This window comes from Diabrotica undecimpunctata, chromosome 7, assembly GCF_040954645.1.
Source record: "Diabrotica undecimpunctata isolate CICGRU chromosome 7, icDiaUnde3, whole genome shotgun sequence".
Lineage (NCBI taxonomy): Eukaryota > Metazoa > Arthropoda > Insecta > Coleoptera > Chrysomelidae > Diabrotica > Diabrotica undecimpunctata.
In genome coordinates this window covers 156,588,938-156,607,954 of record NC_092809.1, presented here as the reverse complement: position 1 = coordinate 156,607,954, position 19,017 = coordinate 156,588,938, and the positions used below count along the sequence as shown (strand labels likewise).

General features: G+C 33.3%; 1 protein-coding gene across 1 annotated transcript in view; it reads right to left on the bottom strand.

The window, feature by feature from the left end:
* The window catches only part of Syt7 (Synaptotagmin 7), a 127,509-nt gene that overhangs the window by 31,380 nt on the left and 77,112 nt on the right, over nt 1–19,017 (bottom strand). The gene's annotated exons all lie outside the window — the stretch shown is intronic.

Below are 19,017 nucleotides of genomic sequence, written 5' to 3'. Positions count from 1 at the left end.
GTTTGTAACGTTTCATTCAATGGTTGCAATTTAATATATAAATCACTATCTATAATTTCATCTCCAGAACTAATAAATAAGTAAATAACTGTATGTAGGGTGGGCCATCGAAAACTTTCCACCCACGTTTTTTTGGTGCAAAAAAACAAGAACGCCCTCGGACCGGTCAATTTTTATTTTCTATTTTATAAATGTAACAATCATCCAATTTTTACCCACAAACGGGGATAGTCTCCATCCCTAAAATCTTAAGAGCGTAGGAGCAAAATTTCGGGCCAATGCGTTTTAAATGCAATCATTTTTTTCGAATCCTGAGAAAACTAACAAACATTTTTGAAAAATTTAAACGCAGAATGAAATATTACATTATTACCGAGGGCCGAAAGTCCCTTAGAATAAACAAAATTTTTTTTTGAATGAGATATTTGAAATTAAAAATCACACTAAATTTTCTCTTTTTTTTTCACCCCTGTAACTTATTAAAATAAACATTATAGAAGTTTTCAGTGACTTTCGGCCCTCAGTAATAATGTATTCTTTCATTCTGCGTTTAAATTTTTCAAAAATACTTATTAGTTTTTTTAGGATTCGAAAACAATGAATACATTTAAAAAGCATTGGCCCGAAATTTTGCCCCTGCTTAAACAGAAATAAATATCATGTGATATACCGGTTTAAATGTTATTTATTAACGGCCACTCTTACGATTATTTTGGATGACCAGTTCTTAAAAAATTATAATGTAAATAATATACGAGAAAGAATTTTCACATTACGCCAGATTAGCCATTCTATTACATGTGTCCCGCTATTTTGAGCTCCTCAGGTAGACGAGCTAGGTGAGACGGAATGAAAAATATCTTCATTCGTATAACAGTGGTGAATACAAAACTTTTTTGTCATTCACTGACTAGTGTAATTTTATTTAAATCGAAGCAAACCTAGTACAGCTTGTCAAATTTAAGGTGATACTTGACAAATTTGTCCACTTGCGTAGAAAATTAAGTGAGAACGCATTCGGAGGAAAAGAGATACATAATGCGCTCGGTCTCTTCGCCTCGTTGGTACACTCCGTACTACAAGTTTACAGAGAGTGACCTTATTTATTAATGGAACTTCTATGATATGTCTATATTGTATGTTATTTTGACTTTTCAATTTTTCTTTCGGAAATTTTTCTCAAAATACAAAATATTTTGTTTTTGTTGCTTGGTAAAAAAATTCTTCTAATAATTATATTTTATTTGACTCATTAATATTGACCATTCAGTCATGTTGAAGCGGAAGTTTTTTCGAACACTTCTATAAATGTCTCGTTCTGTAATTTTATAAGAGGAATATTGGCAGAGATGAAAGCTTTACATTTGCGTTACGATAAACTGAATAAGAATAAGAATAAAAGAACAGTAGTTCTAAATTTTAGTAACATAAACATTTTAATCTGTTGTTTATTTCTTTACAATAGAATAATACCAGCCCCGTTGGGATGGCTGTCAACATCCGGTATTTAGGTACTAAACTGTATAACTTTATTAACTTTCCCGAATATTTTATTTTCGTAAGGAGATTTTGTAGAAATATATCGTATAAAATATATCTCAAATAGTAACTGAGTTGTCAATATGAATAAGTCAGATAAAATAAAATTATTAGAAGAATTTTTTTACCAAGTAACAATAACAAAATTTGTTTAGTTTATTGGTATTTCGTATTTTGAGTTAACGATTTCCAAAGTGGAACTCGAAACTTCAAAATAAACTTATTTTAAACTAAAATTGTGGCTTATTCCCAATAAAAATAGTAAATTACATTACTATGCCACAAGAAAATAGCCTAAGAATAATTTTTATTTTAAATAAAAACACACACACATACACACAAGCGTACAACCCAGCTCCTACAGAGATATGGGTGTTAACCATTCCTTCATTTCGTCTTTTCTACACCCCATAGTGGGACATTTTTGCACTTGGACATTGTGGTATGATGCATTGTCTATAACCAATACACTACGGGCTGGTACATTAGGAATAAGTTTTTCATGAATCCATTTTTTATAATTATTATAGTTCATTTCGCTATAATAATCTCCAGACTTCGTACCAGATTTAAATATCAAACATGCGTTTTTTATTAACCCGATTTGGCCGCCGGCGTGAACAATATTTAGCCTTTGCCCTTTGGACACTGGCTTGTGCAAACCTTCGGTGGTATTGTCTCCCCAGTATCTGCCATGGGTATGACAGGACTAAGTTTCTAATTTTTTTTGTTATATGTCGCAATGTAGGAACTCGTTTTTCCGTGACATAATAATTTATTATTATACGCCAAAGTAAACCTTTGTCAAAATCGCCCAAGTTGGATTTTGGAGCAGATCTCATTCTTTTGTTGGGCGTCGAAAATGATGTAGAGGCACCTTCTTCTGTATTTTTCATTTCATGAGAGATCCGTTTTATAGTGGCTATACTTACTCCCGTTGCTAAGGAAGTACGCTCTTGATCTTTTTTAAAATCTTTAACATGCGTATTTTGCATCGCTTCTCTCTGCATAAAAATAATTACATTTGCTATTACCTCCCTCGTTTGTCCAGATAAGACTGCCTTTTAATTTTGAATGAAAATCCATGTTTATAATTTAAAATACTTAACAATAATTATTTATAAAGTCAAATCGATTGTAATACGATATTTCTTCAACACACAGTAACTTTAAACATAAGTAAAATAAAAAAAACTTTGTCGCAGACTATACAAGTACCTCGCACTTCGAAGGGCCAAGAAAATAAGGTCGAATTGTGTTGTGGTCGAATGCGCATCGTGGGTGGAGCCTAATTTCAAATCGGCCAAGTATCACGTTAAATTTGACAAGCAATACATAGACATTTTCTATTTATCCAATCCAGAGAACACTAGATAGCGCCTAATATTTTCATAAAATGTTTAAGAACACCGTCATGTAAAAATAATATGCAACTATACAGTATTCGCTTCGTGCGTAACCATGGTAGGGGTACCTTAAAATGATGCCAGCGCCGGCGTGCATAGCAGCGAAATATGACAAAATTAGACGTATCTTTTTACGCATAAATTTTATCAAACATGGGTGCAAATATAAAACACACGAACAAATTCATCTCCAAACTGTGATAGGACAAAACAAAATTGAGGTTGAAATTGGCACATTGGACACAAACCTTAGACTCGGCTTCCTAAAAAACTGATTTGTTGGAAACGCCGTTTTACTTGTATGTACTGCATGCATAACTTCTGACTTTGATATTTCGGGTCCCTCGTCTTTTCTCTGATTATCTTCACATATATTTTCCTGTCTCTGGTCATGGAATAATTACTCCATATATTCTTTCCATCTTCCTAATTTTTGTTCTCTCTCGACTAAAATGTTTCCTTGTCCAATAGTATGTTTGAAGTTTTTTGTTTTGCTACCTCAGCTAATTCTTTAACTTTTTGATTTGATGTTGAAGTTATCATATTTGTTTTGTAAGTCTTCTACTTCTTGGCATTTTCCAGCGAAATAAGTCTCTTTAGCTTCTCTTATTTTCCCTCTTATCTGATTATGCAGCTGTTGATACTGAGTTATGTTGATATTCTTTTCCCTTCTTCTGTCCTCCATCATTTCCAAGATTTCTTCTTTTATCCAATTTCCTTTCTTGCATCTTGTTGTTGTGATTTGGTTCCATTGTAACACTGCGTATTACAATAATATATACAAGCCAGAATCGCTCACTGTCGAAGAGAATTGGGCGGGGTTTTCTTAAACATATAGAAACTATATCGTATCTTAAATTCAAGCACAATTAGATAATATGAAATTATAATTTATTATTGGACGCCACCCCTGGTTTATCCTCGAAGGGGAAGAGCAAAAAAAAATTAAGATTTATTGAAAGTTTACAAGAAAACTATTCTTTATTATTTCTTAGTATTGAACAAAAAGAAAACATTAAAAGTTACGTCATCCCAGAGGGATACGAAAATATTATTTTATGTTAACATTATCATAAACAGAAAAATCTTTGTATCGTATTAAATTAAGAATTAGTTATAAAGAAAATGAATGTATATATATATATATATATATATATATATATATATATATATATATATATATATATATATATATATATATATATATATTAACCCCAAATTTCGAAATTTGTTTACATTGAAAATAATATAGTTATTTATCAACTAGGAATAATGAAGAAAATAAACCTTTAAATAAAATAGAACACTTCACTATATTTTCATTTCTTTTTTTTTTGAGTTCATAATCATTTCCGTTGTTTTGAAAGTAGGTATAATAAAAATTGGTACAACCTTAATCTGCTCTGTTTCCTTCTTATTTAATCAGTCACCAAATAAACCATTGATTCGGCTACATCCGATATCAATCCACCACCATCCTAGATAAGAGGGGTTAGGTATTCCATAAAAAGATACCGCTACTGGGCCATGATCTGGAATAACTCCATACCAATACTATCGTGCGACAATGTATTAGAAATATAATATCAGCATTATAGCCTCTCCAATAAGGGTCTCTAAATTGAGACCCACTTTGGAAACACGTCTTAAGGGTTGGAAGTTCTTAACAGAAAAAAGGGAGACGCTATTCTTGCGCTCTCTGGAAATTGGGCGTGAGTGACAAGTTGATTAATAAGCTCATCTACCGGATATATTTGGGAATTACAGAAGAATCCTTGAGTCGGCTACAGGTAGGTACTTGACAAATAGATGGGGTTAGTAGATTTATTTAAAAAAAAATAATCGAAATTTATAATTATTTTCTTTTAAATCTTTTGAAACGGTTACACCATAATTGCATTTTTAAAGAATTGCCACTGTTGTTCTACATCACCATCAATTGATTCCGGTATGGATTCTAGGTTTGCATTAATTTCTTGTTTTAGTTTTTCTTTGACATCTTTTGATTCTAATTTTTGTATGTTTAGTTTATCAATTTTGCAGCTTTTTTTGTATCGTTTTTAAGTAAAGTTGGAATTTTGCTACAAGAGGATTGTAGTCCAACACCACGTCTGCACCTGGGTACGCTTTCACCGATTGTATTGCGTTTTGGTATCTGTGATTTATTAAAATATAGTAAATTTGGTTTCTAACGATTTTATCGACTGTGTCAGCTAGCGATTTCCAAGTGTAAAGGCATCATTTAGGCAGTTTGAAGAAAGTATTTATTACCACAAGATTATGTTCTAGGCAGAATTCTATAAGGCGTTCTCCTCTCTCATTTCGAACACCGAGTCCATATGGTCCTAGACTCACATCTTCCTTCTCCAACTTTGGCGTTAAAATCACCCATGACTACTGTTATATCTCTAGATGTTGTATTTTGTAGGGTTTTTTAAAGGTCATCGTAAAATTTTTCAATTTCTTCCTGTGTTTTATCGGCGGTTGGCGCATAAATCTGAATAAGGTTTAATTTCCCATGTGTTGTCAGCATTTGCATTAGCATAATTCTTTCCGATATTGGTATAAAGCCTACAACTGATTTTGCAACTTTTTTACTTACATTAATTGTTACTACATACCGATGTTGGCTGTCGGTACTACTAGAGTAGAAAAGTCGACCATTGGTTGTATTTAGTTCGCCGGAGTCGAGCCATCTTGTGTCACTTATTCCTAATATGTCAATCTTATTTCTTGTTCTATGTTCCGTAGTTTACCAGGCTCATACATGCTTAAAAGTTAAATTTTGTATGTTTAGTACGCAGGGATTTCGTTGGTTAACAACCTGAGGAGCCCTGTCATCATTGTTATTTCTCCAGCTGCCGAACCTTGGCATCCTAGAACCATGATTAGTACGGTGATGCTTGTCATTAACTGCCATAACGATTTCTAGCGGTACTCTATGAGTCTTTAATGTAGTGGTTCCCCGTTGCCTTCTGCATCCTTACGTCGTTGACCATTCCTTGGTTCATCCAAGGATTAGATGTATGCATGGATTGTGTGCAGTCATCATAAATTTTCATATGGCTATTTTCTCGAATTGACTTGATTTTTGTTATTCCGACTTAAAAGTTAGTCGTTTTCCATTGCTTCTTTTACTGCATATATGCTACGTTCTCTGCAACATAATACTCTGATTGCTTCTATCACAAAAGCACTTAAGTTCATTAATCTTACAAAATAGTTATAAACATTGAAAATCATCATTTTTTCTTTACGGCTAAATCTCCCACAAATATGTCTTTTTCCAAGAAACTGAACAAGATCCATGTTGGAACAAGGAGTAAAAGAATCTTTAAACAAGTTCTAAAAATAATGATTTGTAAAAAATGTTATGTCATAAATAATGAAAACTACAAACTGAAATTATAGGTAAGGGTATAGTTAGGTTAAGTTCTGAATAAATAATATATCATGGTCAATGACCATAGACCACAAGTTCTGGGAAGACATTCGGATGATTTGACAAAGTATAAACTACCGTAAAAGAGGAAATATTTTCACATATACTTATTTTATTAAAATACATCATTAGATGTAAATTGCAGAAAATCATATAGACCAATATCCTTAGCCTCTTGCTTCCTAAAGACGTTAGAAAGGTTAATAAAAAATAGAATTGAACATTGGTTAGAGCAAGAACATATTCTCCCAAAATCTCAGTATGGATTTCGAAAATCAAAATCAACCCAAGATGCCATAACTGATAGTCTCATCCATACTAATAAACTACTGATACTATGTATACTATGGCTGCTTTTCTTGATGTCTCCTCTGCATTCGATACCGTTAACTTGGACATTATGCATAAAAAGCTATTAGACATCGGCTTCCCCATCACCATAGCTAGCTTTCTGAGGACATTGTACACTAATAGATCAACTTTTTTAAAAATCAACCATTCCATCTCTCCACCACGTCTTACAAATATAGGACTTCCACAGGGTAGCATATTAAGCCCAATACTATTTATTTTATATAATATAGATTTAGAAAATTGTATTAATAGCGCAACAAAAATTATTCAATATGCTGATGATGTAGTAGTTTACACAGCCCACAAATCATTGGAATATGTAAAAATAATTTTGATCTCTCAATTAAAGCTGTTCTTAATCACTATGAAAATATTGGTTTAGAAATATCAGAATCTAAAACAGAAATTTGTATTTTCTCTAGAAAACATCAAATTCCACAAGGTCATCTGGAAGTAGGTCAAATTCAATTCCCTATTAAAAATTGTATAAAATATCTCGGTACTTATTTAGACAGAAAACTTCTATGGAAGGATCAAATTCATCATGTCATAAAAAAATCTGAAAATGCAATGAACATTCTAAGAGCCTTTTGTAGAACTAACTGGGGCGCTGATCCAAATGTAGCACTTTTATTTTGCCGTACTATGATTCGTCCCATTTTCGATTACAGTTGTCATTTATATGGAACTGCCGCAAACACACATTTAAATAAATTAGAAATACAAAAAAATAAATGCCTTCGGCTTTGTCTTGGATATTTGAATTCTACACCTGTTAATATAATGGAAGTTGAGGCGATAGAACCACCTCTGAAATTTCGACGGGAGTTTTTAAGTGATAAATTCATTACTAGAGCCATAGGGAAAAATACTAACTATTTACGGGATATTTATATTTTATCAATTTTAGATCTAACTCATAAATATTGGACAAAGAAAAAATGTTCTCTTCTGGTAAATAGTTACCTGAGGATATCTCAATACCGACATACTTTCTATACGTATGAAAATCAAGTTTCACCTATGTATTCCCATATATTAGAAGAGCTTTTCTCAAAACATATTAATACCTTTTTTATGGACAGTAATTTAGATCCAGTCGCTTTTCAATCATTTACACGGCATAAATGGCCAAATTATCAGTTTTACTTTACAGACGGATCTAAAGTACAAAACAAAGTAGGATGTGCATTAATTAATATTCAAAGTGGATTTAAAAAATTATTGAAATTGCCAGCTGAATCATCGATATACACTGCTGAAATGACAGCGATTCTTCTTGCATTAAGGCATATACATAGTAACGAACCCTACAGCTGCATATATATTTACAGACAGTAAGAGTGTCGTCGACAGACTAACAAACGTACATAGGTCCAAACAACTAAATCATATAGAACTAGAAATTATGACTATTTACAATAAAATTACAAATTTAGGGAAAAGCATTATTATATCATGGATAAAGGGACACGCGGGCATTAAGGACAATGAAATAGCAGATAGCCTAGCCAAATCTGCCCTAGATATAGGCGAAGAAGCTCCCTTGAACTTACTCCCCTTTTCAGACATTGATATAATTAGTAAACAGCATCAAAAAGAAAAATTGCAAACATATTATCGAAACACGAGAACTGGAAATAATTACAAACAAATGCAGCCTGAAATACCCATAAAAAGATAGTTTCATACTCTATCAAATCGCCATTTCATAAGGGTTATAAACAGATTAAGATCTAATCATGCTCTTACCCCTCTTCATATGTACAAGTTGGGTCTCGCGGAGTCACCTAATTGCAAGTGTGGAAAAGAAGGTAACTTATTACATATTTTTCTTGAATGTTTCCACGAATCAGTAAACATAAACAAATTTTATGATAATCTTATTATATTAAAAATTCCACTTCCCGTCTACCTGAACAATTTGATTTTCTCTAGAGATATCAATACATTAAAAACGATTTACGAACATATCAAAAACTGTAAATATAAATTGTAGCTTAAAACTAACTTATATTTAAGTAAATATTGTATTATAGCAGAAAAAAAAATTAAATAAATAAAAATAATAAATTTAAAAAAATAAAAAAAAAAAAAAATCATAAAGAATTAAAAAATAAAAAGGAAGATGTAAACCTCCGAGATGTTGAATCGGGTTATGTCTTAGCGCAGGGAAAAAAAAGGAATTAAAAAAGAAAAAAAAAGAATTAAAAAATAAGTTGTAATTTATTACTAATTGCACGTTAGATTGTACGGATGATTGTATGTTCATTCCTCTAATTGTAAAAAATTCCTCTGATGGTAAAAATTATATGTCTGGCTAATTGGCTCGGCCAAGGCCATCAAACTAAAAAAAAAAAAAAAAAAAAATCATTAGAATGACATAATTTTATGGTGAATTCAGCTTCGTCCTATGATGCAGAGATGATTAAAAGAGGAAAGCTGGGACTATGAGGAGAAAATAACTACACAAATGTCCCTTAAGTTCATCCAATTAAAGAATTTTGGTCATTATTAAGTTAATAGATATAATATCAATAACATTTAATGAACAACAGCTGCGGTCATGAATTATTGACCACGATGCAATTAATATGACCTTTATCTAAAGGAATACAAGTTTTTGATTAAGACTAAGGGTCTACTATCAATTTTGAATATTACTTTTCGTATAGTGAAAATATGTTCTCCCCCAAATAATGCTACAGCTTAAATCGCGTCCTGAGCCCTGATTCTAATTGAAATTTCGACTCAAAACATGTCGAAATTAATATGGCGACGTCGAAATGCGACTTTGCGAACCTTGTGGATTTCAGCTGAACTAACCAAACGACGTCACTAATTTTCGATTTATCGAAATTAATTTCAACTTCAAGAAAGTGGTTGAAATTTCATTTCTAGTCGAAATTAATCTGACATGACTAGCTGGACTGGGAGAAGTGAACTTAGGTTCAGTTTAGGTAGGCGGTGTTGTGTTTTGATCCTTGCAAGGAAAACTGAGGCAAAAAGTATTAATGGCTGTGTTTTATGGACATTTGCTAGTTTTGGAGGAATTAGAGAGGATAGATATCCGACGCTCAGAACGGAGGATAAAAAGGAATGTTACGGGATACTCAAAATTCTTTTTCACTAAGTGATGCTCAATTTAGGCAGCAATTCTGGCTTAATAAACAAGCTGCAAATTATTTAATAACGGTATTAGAACCATATTTGGAAGAAGGTGTTTATGCCTCTAGGATACCCAAAATGTTTAGGGTTAGTATTACTAAGCTGCAGTAAATTTAAAAATATATTAGAATATAACCACTAAGTCAAATCTTAGTGGTTATGACTTAAGGATCTCCCATATCGCCTTTTTTTTTCTTGCCATCTTTTCTTTCAATTCAAAATATAATTGAGAATGGCCACTATTTATGTTTTAACAACTCAAACAAGAAAAAAAAGACGTTCACGTAACGTAAACAAAACAAACATTCATCAAGCGTAGTGCAGCCAATAAACAACAGGGCCAACCCATATTTTCAGCAGTGTCAAAATGATAAAGTAAATATCCCCAGTTTTAACTACAATCGAAATGAATGAGAATCGCTAGCTGTCATTTCGTAGTCGCTTTTAAATTTCGACATCGAAATGAAATAGAATCAGGACACTGGCCTTCTTCAGCAGTTGCCTCCAAACATTCCTTTCTTCGAACGCCCTCTTGCAGTTATACACCATCAACGTCTCGCTAGCATCAGTGCTTTCTTTGTCTAAACTTTAGCCAGATAGTTTTAATTCAGGTATCGCTATACTCAATTATTTTATTTTATTTAGTGGCATAAGTTACATTGGGAAAAATACTAACTAAATTATTTTTTAATTATAAATCTTATTATTAAAAATTTTGAGGTTTTGTAGTTTTAAGACCTGTATTATTAAAAAGTTTACAACGAAACTTAATAGCGGGAATTACCGTAAATTAACTAATATTTGGAATACCAGAGATAAATGCGACGCGTACCCACATAAGCGTCCAAAGACAAGTAGGGCATTAAACATGAATTACTGCTGTCCTCCCTAAATCAATCTATCTAGATAGCTTGGTAGGATCCATAAATCACAAATAGAGCGAACGGAATTATGCCGCGAATATCCTGTTAACGAAAATGTAATCATACGTAAACTTTGTCAAGTTGGAGCCGTGCCTCATATTTTGATTTCAATTAGCGTAATAGATGGAATAGGTCGGATATTAATGAAATTAAAAAATTTCAATCGTAAAATTAAAAAGATAGAAGATTTTCAGATAAGGTGCGAATATTTAATTTTTGAGTTATCTGAATTATGGTCATACAATACTATTCTTAAACAGTTTAAGATCCTTATCGATCTAATTTCTTATCGATTACAACATTAGAGTATATACACACAAAACTATTTATTGATAATAGTTTATTTAATTAAACTAAATTAACTCTAACTTTAAGAATGTTTAAAAGAAAAGTATTATTCTCTTTTTGATATTACTTAGACCACACGCTGAAAAAATAGTTGGCAAATACCAAAGTGGCTTCTGTAGACAGAAGTCAACAATATACCAGATATTTGTTCTGCGACAGATTCTCGAAAAAACAAGTGAATATAACATCGACACACATCATCTCTTTATAGACTTTGAAAGCGCATATGACAGTATAAACCGAGAATTCTGAATAAAAGCAATGAAAGAATTTAATATACCAACACAACTAATAGAACTGATAAAAGAATCTTTAAAAGTAAAAAAGTAGAATCCGGTTACAAAATGAATTAACGGAAACAATAGATGTGAAAAAGGGACTACGCCAGGGAGACGCTCTATCATGCATCTTGTTCAACATCGTACTCGAGAAAATACTGAGAGTCAATATACGAGAAACAATCATTAATAAAAGCGTGCAAATACTAGCATTTGCAGATGATGTTGACATAATCGCAAGATCAAGAAGAGAAACGATAGAGGTATACAACCAAATAGAACGAGCTGCACAAAATAGTGGTCTTAAAATTAATCAGACCAAAACAAAATATACATCATCATCATCATCATTTTGGCTTTACAACCCTGTGTGGGTCCTAGCCTCCCCAAGAATTTTTCTCCAGTCCTCCCTATCCATCGCCTTCCTCCGCCAAGCACGTATTTTCATATTTCTCATATCTTGGTCTATGTTATCTAGGAATCTTGTTCTGGGTCTTCATCTTCTTCTTTGACCAATAGGTCTATCAAGGAGCGTTTTTCTAGATGGGTCGGTTTGCTCCATCCGCATTACATGGCCTACCCACCTCAGACGTCCTATCTTTATGTGTTTTACGATATCTGGTTCCTGGTAAATCCTATAGAGTTCGAAGTTGTATCGTCTTCTCCAGACACCATTTTCATTTACCGCTCCATAGATGCGCCTTAGTATTTTTCTTTCGAAACATCCTAACATGTTTTCATTGCTTTTTTTTAAAGTCCAGGTTTTTGAACCATATGTTAGGACTGGGCGTATTATTGTTTTGTAGAGTTTTACTTTTGTATTTCTTGATATAACTGTAGATTTAAAAAGGAGATTAAGCCCAAAATAGCATTAATTAGCCGTGCAAATTCTGCGGTTTATCTCTGCGGTTGTGTCATTTTCAGTATTGACGAGCGTTCCCAGGTATACAAATTCGTTAACTGCTTCGATGACGTCATTTTCTATAACAAGTGGCCGTAGTGTTTGTGGTTGCGTACCTATTTTCATGTATTTTGTTTTGTTGGTGTTTATTATTAAACCCATTTTTGTAGCCGCTTCCTCTAAGATTTTCACAGATTTGTTATATATTGAACCGGTAGTTGTGATTTGTGACGTACGTATTACTTTTTCCAGAGCTAGATTGAATAGTATACAGGAGAGTGGGTCTCCCTGACGTAGCCCGTTATTTGTTTTAAAAGGTTCAGAGAGTTCCCCCTGGATTCGTACTTTGCATTCAACTTTTTCAAGGGTTAGTTTGGTTAAACTTACCAACTGATTTGGTACTCCTAGGTCTATCATTGCTCTAAACAATTCTCTTCTATTTACAGAGTCGTAGGCTGCCTTAGGGTTGAAATCTGATGAATTGTTGATTTACCACCTCTGAAACCAGCCTGGTATTGTCCTATTATTCGCTCTATATATGGTGCCATACGATGGCATAGTATATAGGAGAATGTTTTATACGCTGCATTTAGGAGCGTAATTCCTCGATAGTTAGAGCATTCAAAGGTATCACCCTTTTTGTGTATGGTGCAAAGTATTCCAATATTCCAATCATTGGGAAGGGACTTCTGTATCCATATTTCTTTTATAAGCTGCTGTAGGACTATTATGATATCGTGGCCACCTTCTTTATATAATTCCGCTGGGAGATTATCTATTCCGGGTGATTTGTTTCTGGCTAGTTTGTTTACAGCGTCTTTACCTTTCAGGATCGTTGGTGGATCCTCCTCCCTCTCGTCTGCTCCGCTTACCTCGCAGATTTTGTCTTCCGGGTTTTCTTCTTCCTCTATATTAAGTATCTGGTTAAAATATTCCGTCCATCGGTTTAGTACGTCTGTTCTTGTTGTTAAGAGATCGCCATTTAAACTTCTACATTGATTTGTGTTTGCCTTAAATTCTTTTCTGTTGATGTTAACTTTCTTATAGAATGTTCTGAATTCTTTTTCTCTGTTAAGGTTTTCTATATATTGAAGTTCCTTTTTTAAGTGGTTTCGTTTCTTCATTCTGTGTATTTTCTTTTCTTCTCTTCTCTTTGTCTGGTAATTCTTTATACTTGTTCTAGTTCGGCGGGTAAGCATTTTTGCATAGGCTTCATTTTTTTTCTGTGTTGCGTCTTTGCATTCATCGTCAAACCAGTGATTTTTTCGGGTACAAGTTTCTGTTCCTATTTCATCTTGTACTGCTGACTCAATATCTTCCCTTATCCTGTTCCAGAATGAGTCTATATCTCTCTGGTCTTCTTCGCCTAGACTTTGATTTCTTAACCTATTGGTAACATTTTCCCAGTACTGTTTTGCAACAGTTGCATCTCTCAGCTTCTGTACATTCCATTGCTTTCTATTTAGTTCTTTTTCTTTGTTGGAGTTTGAAATTCTAGCCCTTAGTGTTGAGATCACTAAACAATGGTCTGAGTCTATGTTTGCGCCTCTATAACTTCTGCAGTTTATTATGTCCGTTCCGTGTCTTGAATCTATTAAGATGTGATCAATCTGACTAGTTGTTCTTAAATCAGGGGAGGTCCAGGTTACCTTGTGTATATTCTTGTGATCAAAATAGGTGCTAGCGACGGTCATGTTCAGTGCTGCTGCTAAGTTTATCAGTCGTAATCCATTATCGCTACTGATGTTGTGTAGGCTATGCCTTCCTAAACAAAATATATAGGTAAGTAAAAACGCAGAAATAAGGCAGCCACAAAATATAACAATAGAAAAATACAACATTGAGGGGGTAAAAAACTTAATTATTCAACTAAGATCAGATAACGTCGCAAGAAAAACAAAATGCCAAATATATAAAACCCTAATAAGACCGCTCACATATGGCTCAGAAACCTGGACACTCATTAAAAGAGGGGAAACGTTGTTAGCCACCTTCGAAAGAAAAATCTTGCGACACATATATAAGGGCACAAAAGAAAACGGAATATGGCGAAAAAGATACAATTCTGAACTACACAAAATAAACCAGGATCCGGATATTATAACATTCATTAAAATAGGACGGCTGCGTTGGATACGACATGTAGAAAAAATAGAAGAAGGCGAAATACCAAACAAAATATTCAAACAGATGCCAGTAGGAAAAAGAACAAGAGGAAGACCGAAGCTGAGATACTTAGAACAAATAGAAAATGATATAACAACCTTAACAATAAAAAACTGGAGAAAAAAAAAGCACGAAACAGATCAGAATGGAGAAGAATCCTGGAACAGGCCCAAAGAGGGTTGTCGAGCCAGTGATGATGATGATGATATTAGCATCACCATTCTCTATGCGGGGTTAGGTTACTTAGTTACTTTTCCATAAAATTTCTGTCTTGGAACATATCAATACTAATTTCTTTACCAGACATGTCTTGTCTAAGTATCCCACACCAGGTCTTATTTCGCATTTCTTTCCTACTCCTTTATAACTGAGTGATTCATATTAAGATGTGATTATTTCAACATTGGATGTACTCTAAATATTTTACCACGTTTTCTTGTAGGTTAATTCTTTATTCTATCCTTTTTATTAGTTCACTCATTTATATAAGCATTATCATCATATAACTTGTATTTGGCGTTCTTTCTCTTGAAAGAAACAGAGGAACTCTACAGTAACATAAATGAGGCATTAAATAACAATAAAAGTCATTTTAAGTATATAATTGGTGACTTTAATGCCAAAGTGAGAAAGAGAAACGACAAGGAATAAGTCGTGGGACGGTATGGAGTCCGTGATAGAAATGAGAGGAGAGAAAGACTGGTTCAGTTTGCACACTACCAAAACATGCCAATTGCAAATAGATTCTTTAAGAAAAAATCAAACAATAAATGGACTTGGGTAGCACTAAATAGAATCACTAAGAACGAAATTGACTTCATTCTAACCAACAAGATTGCTACAATAAAAGATGTCAGTGTAATAAATAAATTTCAAACAGGCAGCGACCATAGACTAATCAGAGCAAAAATTGTTCTGGATCTGAAACTGGAAAAAATATAATTAATCACAAATCCAAGAGTAACCGGTATAAATATTAACAATCTAAAAGAAAACTCAGATCACTACCAAAGGACAATTGGTGAAAGAATACATAACCAAAACAACAGTTCTCAATTAATGGAAATCATCCTTGATAGTGCCAAAGAAATCGGAGACCCGCAACAACAAAATCAACATAGTAAACTGTCTAAAAAAAATTTTAATACAATAATTTAAACACATTAATAATACATTTTTAAATATTTGAAATTAACACAAAATAGTTAAAATAAAATAGTTAATTAAGATATGTATTACATCATGTGCAGCGTTTTGTTGGTTAAGTTAGGAATGTCATCGCTAAATCGTGAATTGAGGGACGCTTTCAATCGAGAATTGGAACGTGAATGTGAATATGATTGGGATGTATTAAAGGAATTAGTTCGCACAAATTTATCAAAGTTAAAGGAAGGAAGCAAGGACAACAAAAGGAAGTGCACGATAATTTAATGAAAGTGAATGACGACAAACAAGTAAGTTACACTGTTAAACGATCTTTCCGCCAAAGAGTTCTCCAACTAATTGCTGGCTCTCGGCAATGGATGTATTCCTGTCGAGGTATCGACGATTTTGTTTCTGCTGAATTTTTGATATTTTGTCTCAACGAAGAAGAAGCTCATTAACAAAGTGTTCCCGAACGTTATTTTTTTTTATTTAAAGAAACAAAGTCGCATCCACCCAAAGGTTATTAGCGACATTCCTGTAACAATCCTGTAACATTTGTAATAATATTAAATTTAACATTTGTAACAATCAATCATTGTAATAATTAATTACAATTTGTGAACAATTGAACATTTGTAACAATTAATTAAGTCAAATTTTGTGTAACATATTTATACATTTTAAGTAACCTAATAAATTGTTCGGAACTAAACTTTTGTTGAGGAGTGCTTTCAGGTTATTTGGCAAATTGTAAGACTGTCTTTGATTTATATATATGACAGTCTATCCAGAAGTGCTTTATACTATTGCATGTTTCTCATTTTGAAGGGTTCACTATTTGAGAAGAGATAGGCATGAGTTTGGCATCTTCTACTTCTGGCTGTGAACTTCCATGAAAAAATATCACTTTTGATGGTTCTGAGTTTCGAACTAGAGTCATTCCACTCCCAGTTTCCACGCACTTAACACCTTATTTTTGAAACAAACTTTTAGATCGCCTGCGATACTCCGACACTCTGTTTCTGATGCGTCACTGGTGATAGCGTTACGCGCACTAGTATCTGCTTCTTCATTCCCTTCTATGCCTATATGAGATGGTATCCATAGGATGTGGACTCTCCTGAAATTTTCTTGAGCTTTCATTAATTCGGCCCTGATAATTTTCTCAATGGGGTGTTTAGGGTATACATTTTGCATAGCTTTGACTGCGCTGAGAGAGTCAGAAAGGACTAGACAACGAAAACAGTCATATTGGTTGGAGTTATATTTTTTTGGCGGATCCAGACTAGTTTCCTGTAGGCATATTACATCAGGATATTGTTCAGCAATTAGATGATGGAGCATAGCAAGGCGATCGAGAAAACCATCAATATTCCACTGAAGTAGAGACTTGAATTTAATGTTGGCTTAACTGAGATGTGTCACTTTCCGCTTCCGATGTCTCACTGTTAATATAATTATGGATTTTTTTCCTTATGGACGTGAATTTACGTTTTATGGATGTTTTCTTTAAATGGGGATAAACTTGACTGAGCATATGGGACAAAGCTGGTAGGTCTGTGGTATATTTTTGAATTGTGGTTATAGGATCTGTTGACCCCGTGATATTCATTAGGAGCATGTTAAGTTGATCAAAGTTTAGAGGGAAAGGTAGAGGATAATTTTCTATAAAGTTTTGAAGATGATGAGCATTCAGAAGTGCTTGCTAAACTAATTTTAGCTTTTTTAGATTTTGCTTGGACTTTAGATGGTGGAAAAATGTTACATTCTTTTGAAGATGGATTTGCTTCAGGTGAAATAATTTCATCAAAGTTTCTTTTTGGTTGATTCATTATGTGACTATCCTTATTTGATGCATCTACTTTGTTCGGTATCTCCGGGATATTAGAAATAGACATTTGTTCACACTGAGAAGGGTTTGTGTCATTGGATGCTTGCAAGGATATATTTGTTGCGCTGGATACCGATGCTTCATTGTTTTGGTTGGGGTTTAGTTGAGCTAGTAGTTCGGAGCACTGTGAAGCGATGTGTCCTGGCTTCTTGCATCTGAAGCAAACTAACCTGTCTTGAGAAATAAATATTCTATATGTCGTGTTGTCAAAAACAAGAGTAAATGACTCTGGTAGTGTTAGATTGTAAGGACTGATATAGATTTGTCTTCGAAAACTAAGGATGTGATTGTACTTAGGCATAGAAGCACTTATTTTGAGGAAGGTCATGGGGGAGACAGGAACTATGCCGATTTTTTGTAACTCATTGATTAGCAAGTCGTGCGGTATTGAAGGACATACGTCGGATAGCACAAGTCGCCCAAACGTTATTGCTAACTACAAAAATTATTATTGGTTAAGTCAATAAACAATTTTAGCTGCAAACAACAAGGATATAGATGACTTAAACTTATAATAATTTAAAATCAAATCGTTAGTCTACTGCATTCCTTCATATCTATCGACTGTCTCACAAAAGAAGACGCGTGCTAGGTTTACCAGCGCACAATTAACAACTAAGTGTTGGCTTGGTTCTCATTATAATTTGAAATCTGAACTAACTAAAACTATGTAACAAGACGCGTTTGGTGGCACGAAGACTCATTGGCCATATAATACATGAGGCGATACTAAAAAGAAAAGTTAAGGATAAGGAATTTTTCATTTGCCATTAGAATTTAAACGAACTTAATATGCGATTCGTCTGCATTCGCCATGATGATAAACAAATCAAGAGGCCAACCCTTGAATATTTGTGGATTAAATCTAGAAAATAATGATTGATCCCCTCATGATCAATTTTACGTAGTATGTTATCAATATGTGTAAAAAAACTAACATTTATAAACTAAGCAACATCTATAATTATAAAATCAAAATCAAAACATAGGAAACCGAATACTTCTTGATTGTAGAAAATAAACCACAGATTTTTTCTTAAATATGTGCCTTTTAAAATTAACAAGACAAAAGTGATAATGAAATAACCGACATAGAGAAACTAAAACGCATTTCACAACATATCGATACATCTATAGTAGAAATCCTCAAATTAGAAGAGTGATTTCATAGTTTAAACGCCGAATATCCTCAAATATAAATGTACACAGCGGCCCTCGAAAACTACCCGTTTTCTCAATTGCAATTTGCGCTTTCTCATAAGAAATTACAGAATATAATATAAAGTAGTATATTTATTTGTGCTTCTCTATAGAAGACTTGATTACGAGTTGTCGTACAGTGTAGCCAATTCTTATTCACAAGTAGTAATTATGGTCATACAAAACCTGCATTCTTCCACACAGCGATTATTACCGTCATAAAAATACCAAAAAACATGATTTTTTCAGTAGTAA